At 40.1% G+C, this 9,633-nt stretch overlaps 1 long non-coding RNA gene across 2 annotated transcripts in view; it reads left to right on the top strand.

Moving 5' to 3' along the window:
* The window catches only part of LOC103371120 (uncharacterized), an 11,019-nt gene extending 5,029 nt beyond the window's left edge, over positions 1 to 5,990 (top strand). The window contains exons 2-3 of one of the 2 annotated variants that reach the window (XR_520927.1): positions 5,147 to 5,305; positions 5,644 to 5,990. This is a non-coding gene — a long non-coding RNA (uncharacterized LOC103371120). Of the gene's footprint in view, positions 1 to 5,055; positions 5,306 to 5,643 lie in introns of those variants that run through there. The other variant, XR_520926.1, reaches the window with a different exon arrangement.
* The last annotated feature ends 3,643 nt before the right edge of the window (positions 5,991 to 9,633 follow it).

The following is a 9,633-nucleotide window of genomic DNA, read 5'->3' as shown; positions in this document are numbered from 1 at the left end:
ACAGGACCCACCAGTTGAGAACCCCTGGTTTAACTTACATCCTAAACTACATTGTTTTAAATTGCAATTTTGATTTGTAATCGATTCATTGTTCAGTTGTTGTTGTTGTTGTTGTCGTCCTGACAATCTTTTCTCTGGTTAAAGTGAAACACGGTGTTTGGACTGTAGTTCACTCTGATTGGTTATTTCTCCAGTTAGGTATTAATGAGGTCTCTGTAGGCTTTAGACAGGAACTGATGTCAACACATGCAGGAAAATAACAAGTATTGTCATTATTGATTAATCATCAGATCAGTGAAACATCAAACCATCACTGTGCCAAAGGAGACGTCTGCAGATGTTCTGTTTGACCAGAAGTCCAAAAATATCATGATATTCAGTTTCCAATGAAAGGAGAAAGAAAATCCAGCAGATCTTCTGTTCTGAAGCTAAAATGTGCACATAGTTCACTTTATTTCAGTGTTTGTGCTGAAAAATGACTGAAATGATTCATCAGTGATCAAAATGTTTGCAGATGTAGTTTTAGCTTTAGTCACACGGTGCACAGCTTCCATGTTTTTTTTTTTAGTTCAAGTTGTTTTGCAGCGTCTCTTTGTGCACTGGTGTGTCCTGCTGTCATGGAGTTTATCAGCCCTCAGTCTTGGATTGATCCATTTAGTCCATAACACATGTGGACCATCTCCTGCTTCCATCTGAGCTTCCTCCTCGTGGTTCTTGGTTTCCTCACATTAGCTTTTTCCCTCTTTGTTTGAAGTACCACGAGGTGTTACCTTCCAGACACTAGTGCTGTGACGGTGTGCATCCTCACAGAGTTACCTTTTAGCTTGATTCTGTTGTAACTCTGCTTGGTCCAGACCTGGATCCTCTGGTTGTCTTCATGTTGGCAGCTCTGCACTGTAACAGCGCTGGTACGATGGTCAAAGCATGTGGGGGGAAGAACAAAGGTGAAAAGGCAGAAACAGTTTGTGTGACAGGTGGCAGTCAGCGAGAAAAGCAACTGTAAAGGAAGCAGCAAACATGTCAGCTGGGTTTGAGGTGGAACAAAAAGCAGCAGGTGGAATAAAGAGCAGGAACATGAAGGTGACAACATGATAGACTGTTTTCACAGCAGGACAAGAACTGACTGACACTCAGAACATGTTTTACAATGCTTTATGAAATTTAAAAAACTATTNGGGGGGGTCCGGGTGCCGGCGCCCCCAGTGGTCATGGTCTGTGACTCCTCCCGGTGTGGACGGCCCCAATGGTAGCGTTTCCCCACAATCCTCAGTGTCATGTCATGCTTCCTTTAGTCTAGTGGTGTGTGCGTGTGTGTGTGTGTGTGTGACTGCATTTGCCATATGTGTGTGTGTGTTTGCATGGAAGGTGGGAGGGACGGGTTTTCTTTTACAATATTTTTAAATGTAAAGTTTTTTAAATGCTGTAATGTTTGTAAATGCTGTGTCTCGTTGCTGTGGTGCATGAAAAGTGCTATACAAATAAAATTTGATTGATTGATTGATTGATTGATTGATTGATAAATACAGTTGAGTCCAAAAAGATCCAGAGATATGGGGTATTGTTGGGGAGAGTTGTGTGTCTGTATCTCAATCTGTGTGTCTGTAGTGAGATTTGTCGATGTGTAAAAAGATCTGTTGATGCATACAAAGATATTAAGAGATGAAAAGTCTCAGTGTTTGGCTCCAAGTGCTGGAAATGCAGACAAATCACCAGTTACAAGTCAAGCGGGCCTCACCACTGTCTGTTTTTTTTTTACACATGACTTTTGCGTCACTTCTGCTGTGAGAGATTGGTATCTGTAACGTCACGGTTTCTTTGCCCTGAGCTCAGGCTCACAGGCTCGTTGATTCTGGCTGTGTACCACTCTGCTGCTCTGTTCCTCAGTAGTTGTGCCTCCTGCAAGCCATCAGGCGGCGCTATCCTCCAGAGTCTTTGAGGGAACGAGACATTGTCTGGTATGTGAACAAGTTCAGTTTGCTGAGTTTGTGGGTCGCTGAGCAAAACCTTTCATGGTGGCTTACCTGTGTCCTTACCTGTGTCCTTTCCTGTGTCCTTACCTGTGGAGACACAAACCCTGTTTTAACTGATACATCACTATAAGATCTCATTAGTTTTAGACTCTGCAGAAGGTGAGTAAACACATTTTCACATAAATATGATGTTTGTATGTAGATGTACTTCATATATTTCACTATGCAGCCATTGTGTATTTATGTCCAGTGTATTTTATAGACAACAACATATTTGAAACAAATATTAGCGATGACTTTCCTTATAATAATTTACTTTATGTGATTAAATATCCATCAATGNGCTGTGCTCTTGGGGTCCTTTTGGTCGGCCGGCCTCCTGGAAAGGTTCACCACTGTTCCATGTGTTCTCCATCTGTGGATAATGGCTCTCAGCGTGGTTCTCTGGAGTCCTGAAGCTTTAGAAATGGCTGTGTAACCCTGTCTAGACTTACTTTATTTATCATCTGTTCTTGAATTTCTTTTGGATCGCGGCATTTTGTTGCAGCTTTTTGAGATCTTTTGGCCGACTTCATTTCGTCAGACAGGTTCTATTGAAGTGATTTCTTGATTGAACAGATCTCATCAATCAAGACTCTTTTTTTTTGCTTAAGACCTCTCAGATTCAGGATTTGTTCAACAATTGCAAAAAAAAGAAGTGGATTTTCAAAAAAAGAAGGAAAATATTTCTCAAATACTTTGGATCTATCTGATCAATTTTATTATGAGAATAATATCTGAATGACATCAATAATGATTAGAAAGCTTTTATATGTGAGTAGAAATGGGAGTTGTGGCCTATCAAAGCTGACACAGGTTAAAATAATAATCAATATCCAAACAGCCAGATGGACGTCTTGAATCCTGGGTAGGCTGATGAAGTTTAGGACACTAAGAGATGGAAGTATCATCTACTGGTGTGGAAAGTTTCAATGTCTTCATGCTAAAATATTTCATCTGTTTAATCAAACATATTGATTAAAGACTAATCAACTTGAGGCCTTCTTTATTGAGAAAAGAAAAGCAAACAAAGGTATACATGCATTTTCTCCATTCACCAGAAACTTCTGAACATCTCCTGAAAATGTGAAGACTCTGGGACAAATGTTTCAAGACATGCAGACATCTGAAAGTGTCATCTTGTTCAATCTCCAACTCACAAGAGATTTTATTGAACATTTTTATTGGGTAAAGAAATGATGAAAATGTTGTAATTTCAGCTAAAAAAAATGGGCAGATGTCATTTTGAGATGCCAAAGGTCATTCCTCCGACATTTCAACAGATTGTGAGATGGTCAAGCAGCCACCTTCTCTGAGTCGACACTGAGCCACCCTGTTGTGTTTCTTCCTTTGTCTGATGGAGGAAACATGCAGACCTGCTGAAACACATGAAGACCTGCAGAGGTTCTTGTCCAGGTTTTATCACAGCATCACTTCATCACAACATGTTGGAGTATGTGACAGTTTTCAGTCAACACACTGAAGTGATGACAAAGTCTGCACTTAAAGCACATCTTGGTTGTTTCATGTCAAGTCCATTGTGGTGGTGTACAGAGCCAGAACGCTGAAAACTGTCAGTGTCCAAATATTTATGGACCTGACTGTATGAACAGCTTTTACCTGATTTTATTCACCTCATTGATGGCAGATTCCTCCACCTCGAAGATGAGTTGAACTTTTATAATTTGTTGCTGTCAGTGATATATATTGTTTTTGGGGGTTTTTTTTGTTCTTTTTCTTATTTGCAATGTTTTTCTTGAATTTCTTTGTACTTGTTCTTTTTATAAGTGTTGTGTGTACCTTCAGGTTTTGTGTGTCTTAAAGACTGAAGTTGTTTGTGCAGCGTGCTGGGTAGATCAATAATTCTGATCAATCAAACTTAGTATCTACGTTTAGCTGAAGCTGCTGCTGTGGCCACACGTGACAATGATGAGATAATATTAATGCTGTAACAGGGGTTTGGTTTCACAGGTAGAGGATCATCCTGAGATCAGGGAAGTGATTCAGTCATGTCACTACAACAGTATTAACGTGGACATGAGGCACCGTAAACTACTGATCAGACAAAGATGGAGGCTACAACGTGTGTTGAACTGAGTCTTGGAGCTTTTTATTGATTCTGAACTCTGCTGTTCATTTTGAAGAGGAAAGCCGTGTTCCAGAGTCCAGTTTTCTGTCTTTCCTCATATTTAGCTTCCCTCAGAGAGAAACTTGCAGGTGTTTTGTGTCTTGTTGCTGCAGAGAAGAGTGGCAGCAAGAAATGCTGAGAGGTGTGAATTTATCAGAGCACAATGATATAAGTCAAACTGTTTACACAGATTTTATACATACAAAGATTAGTGTTGTGTTTTTAATTCTACAAACCCTGACAACGTCTTTGTGACGACACCATGTTGTAAATAAATTGTCCTTCTTGGTTTGTTCCTTTTGTTTATGCTGAACTACTCTTTCAGAAGCTAACAAGAGAATGTTGAGGACAAAAGTTGACTCAGTCGTCTGTCATCACATCTGAATATTTACTGATGTTCATATTTAATGATGTTCAGGTCTGATCCATTTCATTTGTGCGGCGTTTGACATCAGACTGTAAATGTTCCACTGATGGAGGTGAAGCTGATAGCAGCAGGTCCACAGCAGAGACATCATCTTTCTACCTGTAAATGTTCACTGAGCTAAAGTCAGTCACAGCATCCTGAGTCAGAGTAGAAACAGTGGACAGAAAATGTTTTTCTAATCAAGACGTCCTCCTGATAACTCTGTGAGTGTGAGCGAGGCTGATGAGAATTCAGTTTCATATCAAATCAGCTGAACCTCTGATGTGAAGAACAACAAACAGGACGTGTCCAGCTGTTGCTGCATCAAATGCATGAAGGAAATATAAAGTGTCTTCTTTGATATTTTCTTTTTTCTCCTATGTATCATGACAGACTTTCTTACTGTGGACTCTCAGAGAGTCACTGTGAAGTCGTGGCCTCAGCTCTGAAGTCCAACCCCTCCCATCTGACAGAACTGGACCTNGAGATCAGGAGCCAAAACTAGAACCACCTGGACACAAATAAAAGTCGATGCTGCAGAATGAAATTTCCAGAACTGCCAGAAGAAGCTTTTGTAAACAGTGTGTGTCTGCTCACCTGCAGCGTTGATGCAAAGAGAAGAAGAAGATTTGGAGGAAGAAGCTCTGCAGCCTGACGGCCGAGTTCCACAAACTGATCACTTCAGCGCTGCAGCTGATCTCCAAGCAGCTGACAAACCCAACAACAGAAGCAAAGTGTCAAATAGACGTTACAGTCATACAGGTTTGTCTTTCTGCATTCAGTAGCTTGTTCCTGGTTGGTTTACTGCGTCTTTATTTCCCTTTGTCTGTCCAGCTTCGACCCTTTTCTGAACCACGGCAGGCAGAGAAACTACAGTTTGACTGGATGTGAATATTTAGTGTGCAGCGACTCCACTGAGATGCTGCTGACTGATGAAATACGTTTATTAACTTTTCCATCCTTTGCAGTCACAGTGCTGCTTTTCACAGAATGAATACTTTTAGTTTTCATCGCTCTGCATTAGAACAATGTTTTTAGCTGGTAACTGTTTGACATCAGTGTTTTTTTCCTTCCTTTCTGTCTCACTTCTTTTCTTTCAGTGTCTAACAGACCAGCATTGCAGTGACGGACTCACAGACTCTCCTCGACATCTGACCTCCACCGCAGGGCCTCTGCGCGGCCCGCCGGCCTCGGCTTGACCATCAGCGCACAGCAGGAGGCTGTAAACAGAATAACCCAGAATACTTCCTTCTTCTCTGCATGGAAACGGTCCAGTCTGCTCAGTGAGGCTGAATTCAGCAGAATTCATGGAGGTGATGGACCTTAATGTGACTCACGGATGTGAAGCAACTGAAGCACAGATTTTAATAAGTTAACGCACATTTTTATCTCCTGTCTGGATGAAAAACAAATGTGAAGTAAACTGTCACGATTTCCTCACTTGAAATTGCCAAAATATTGTTTAATTTGCTAAATATTTTTACTTCAAAACAATGAAACACAAAACAAACGTCAAAGAACAAGAGTCGATGTCGGGCAGAAAAATCAAGAAAAAAACAATTTTCTGCAAAACAACAAATAAAGTTGATTTACTGTGAAAAACTAAAACAAACAAAAAGAGTTAATTTACTGCAAGAAAAAAAAACGAAATGAAGTCAGTTCACTGAAAACCAGCAAGAAAGAGAAGAGACAAACAGAAAACAGTCAAATTACTGCGACGACAAAACGAATAAGAAAACAAAACAAACCTTCAAAATAATATTTTTAAAAAACTGAAAGAAATACATTTTAAAAACAGTTCATTTGTTGCTAAACACCCTGAAATCTAAAGTAAATTTCCTTCAAGAAAGCAAACAAAAATAAATCAATTTACGGCACAAACATCAAACAAACAAGAAGGAATCAATTAGATGCAAACAACAAACGCACATCAAGTAAAACAGAAAGTTAGTTTCATGTAAAACAAACAGTCTTTCTATGAATGATCTTCTTAAATGTAGCTTTTGTGTCTTTCTGCCATTTGGGATGCAATAAAACAAACATTTGGAAATGAAGGTTTGTCTTCTTTTCTTTTTTGGTGACTCTAGAGTCAAATATTGTCGTCACACGAGTCGTTGTGTATTTCCAGTCACATAAAGTCTTAAAGTGTGATTCTGAAGAGCAGAACTTTCTCCTCCTGATTCTCCAGCTGACAGCAGCTCTGAGGGTGAAGCTGAGCTGCTGGGCTCAGAGTTCACGGATTTCTGTGACAACCAGGAGGTGTCCAGTTCAGTTCCTGAGTCCAAAGCCTTTTGTTTTTTTTTTCAATCTCTAAAGACTCCTCGCCACCAAAGCCTCATAGACACCGCCATGTACAACCTCTGACCACTCAACCCTCACAGCTGCTCACCACAACTCTCACACTCTCAGCTCTTCATTCTGGACGCACCTCAAACCTTCACACCTATACAAGTCAATTTCAAGCTTTAACCTCTCATGGCCTCAACACTTCTTAAAACACATTCATCTCTTTCACTTTGTCGCTGGACATTCTCATTCATCCACACTGTGCTCATGATCACAGGCTCACACTTTTACCTCAAGAATAAATACACACTTCTAATGGAGAAGCAGTGATGTTGCAAGATCTCAGGGCACAAACTTGAATGTTAGTGCTTGATTATTCTTTCTTTTGTATGTTGTAGTCAATATAATATGTGTTGTTTGATTAGTACAAAATAATCAACTGATGCCACAGAATTGAATCATCAGTTCTGTGTTTGACTTCTTTCTTCTGTATATTGTAGTAAAGGGCTCCTCTTTATAGAATGGCACCACGTTGGGANTTGTCAGAGATCAGCTGTGATTCTCTGGCCTCAGCTCTGAAGTCCAACCCCTCCCATCTGACAGAACTGGACCTGAGTGATAACCAGCTGCAGGATTCAGGAGTGAAGCATCTGTGTGGTTTTCTGGAGAGTCCAGATTGCATCCTGGAGATTCTGAGGTCAGACATCATGTTTTATTTGTGTGCTGAGATGAAAATGATGTGAAAGTTTTGGTGACACTAAACTGATATTAGACTGATCCACACTGAGGATCTTCATGGTGAGCTCTCAGTTATTTCACTAGTTTAGTTCATCACATGTTAAAAACTGTAAAAAAGAAAGAAACGTTGATCCCACTGTCAGAGTTCAAGGTGACGTCTTCAAATATGTGGTTCAGTCCAAACCCACAGATATTCAGTTTAGTGTGATAGAAAACAGAAAGTCTTCACAGTGGACAAACTGGAACCAGTTTGATGTTTTTGCTCAATAACTGACTCCAACCATCACAGAGATGTTTTAATGTTTTGTCCGTGGACCCACAGTCCAGAAACATGTTGAGGTTAACTGGTGGTTCTAAGGCCACGTTCACACATAGCCAGGTATTTACAAAAACGGATCTACCTCTTAAAAAATAACATTGTTCACACCAGATTGTTTTCAAAAAAATTGGCTTTTTTACTTTTTTTACACAAACCCGCATAAACAAGTTGTTAAGAGCTGCTATGAGCTGCCAAACCTATAGGGGGCAGTGTAACGACATAAAGCCATGCCAGCCAATCAGAATTCTGAATAAAACTATAAACATGGGTGGCACCACATATGACGCTGATGATGCTTTTGTCGCATACTGTGACGTCAAACTACTTCTCTTCCTGTCTATATGCAAACATAAAGACGGAGTTTTTCAAAATCTGCACTTTGCAGTTTTCAGATACGATCATTTTCGGTGACTTGTAGCTTCGTTTACGTGTAAACCAAAGGCCCAACCACCTTGAAATATCGCATTTTTCGCAAGCTCTATAAATTAAATAAATATTTTGTGTGTTTGCTCGCTGTGTGGGACCATGGTATATGCAGATTGAACAACGAGGAGCGTGGTGTTTTAGACTCCGCTGCATGCATTCAAACCGTATAATGCACGGCTCCTTGTTGTTCCACTTGCTAAAAATGCCTCAGTTTTTTGGGACTATTTTATGCAAATAATGCCCGTCAGTTAGCCACAGAATTCTCGCTGACCATGGTATAAATCTTTATGTCGTTGCTTTTGCTGTTCTTCTCGTTTGCTCTCCTCCTCTTCCCGTTCTTCATACGTTTTGTTTCGGCCAAAAATATTCAAATTAACCTCGAAATCCATGTTTTATCGCGTTTCTCTCATTCACATGTCAAGACACAGCTGATCTGCGCCAGCTGATTTGCGCGTTGCTGTGGTGACGCCCAGAGCGGCGTGATATAATACCAGTGATTTAACTCGCCGAACTACGTGTGCGTATACACGAAATTAATGCACGCCAGTTAGCCATAGAATTCTCGCTGACCATGGCATAAAAACTTCTTGATTATATGACGCACAGTGGACAAAGGAACTTCAAGATCTTTGGAGATGGTCTTGTAACCTTGAGATGTTCATATTTTTCCACAGTTTTGCTTCTTAAGTCCTCAGACACTTCTCAGCTCTCCTTTCTCTTCTCCATGCTTGGTGTGACACACACAGACACACAACAAAAAGGCTGAGTTGACTTTTTTACATTGTAACTGTCTTCAGATGTGATTTCTATATTGCCAGCACCTGTTACTTGCCACAGATGAGTTTAAATGAGCATCACATGCTTGAAATAAAATGATTTACCCACAGTTTTAAAAGGGTGCCAACAATTTAGTCCGGCCCATTTTTTTGAGTTTTGTGTAAAATTATGTAAATTTTTCCAACACGCATAAAGTAAATAAACACGTGTATACCACAAACATTTGTAATTGCAACAATTTCTGGGAGGAATTGTGTATTTTCTGGAAATATTCCAGGGGTGCCAATACTTTCGTCCATGACTGTGGGTGAAGTTGTGCTGAAAAAAAAGATACCAAACATGGGCATGGTGAACATGTTTCTATGTGGTATATAAAGACAAAACTAAAAGTATGCAAAAACGGCCAAAACAGACGAAGACCTCTTTGGGTTTGTTGAAGAAATTTTACTCATAGTCCTCATGTGAAGTTTGCTGTAGTGGATGTTTATTAGTATTCCGGTATACGGTGGGTTCACCAACACAGAGCATGAGTCTGTGAAGGTGG

The sequence above is a fragment of the Stegastes partitus genome, unplaced genomic scaffold (assembly GCF_000690725.1).
Source record: "Stegastes partitus isolate 25-593 unplaced genomic scaffold, Stegastes_partitus-1.0.2 Scaffold1528, whole genome shotgun sequence".
NCBI classification, from domain to species: domain Eukaryota; kingdom Metazoa; phylum Chordata; class Actinopteri; family Pomacentridae; genus Stegastes; species Stegastes partitus.
This window is presented reverse-complemented; position numbering and strand designations above follow the sequence as displayed.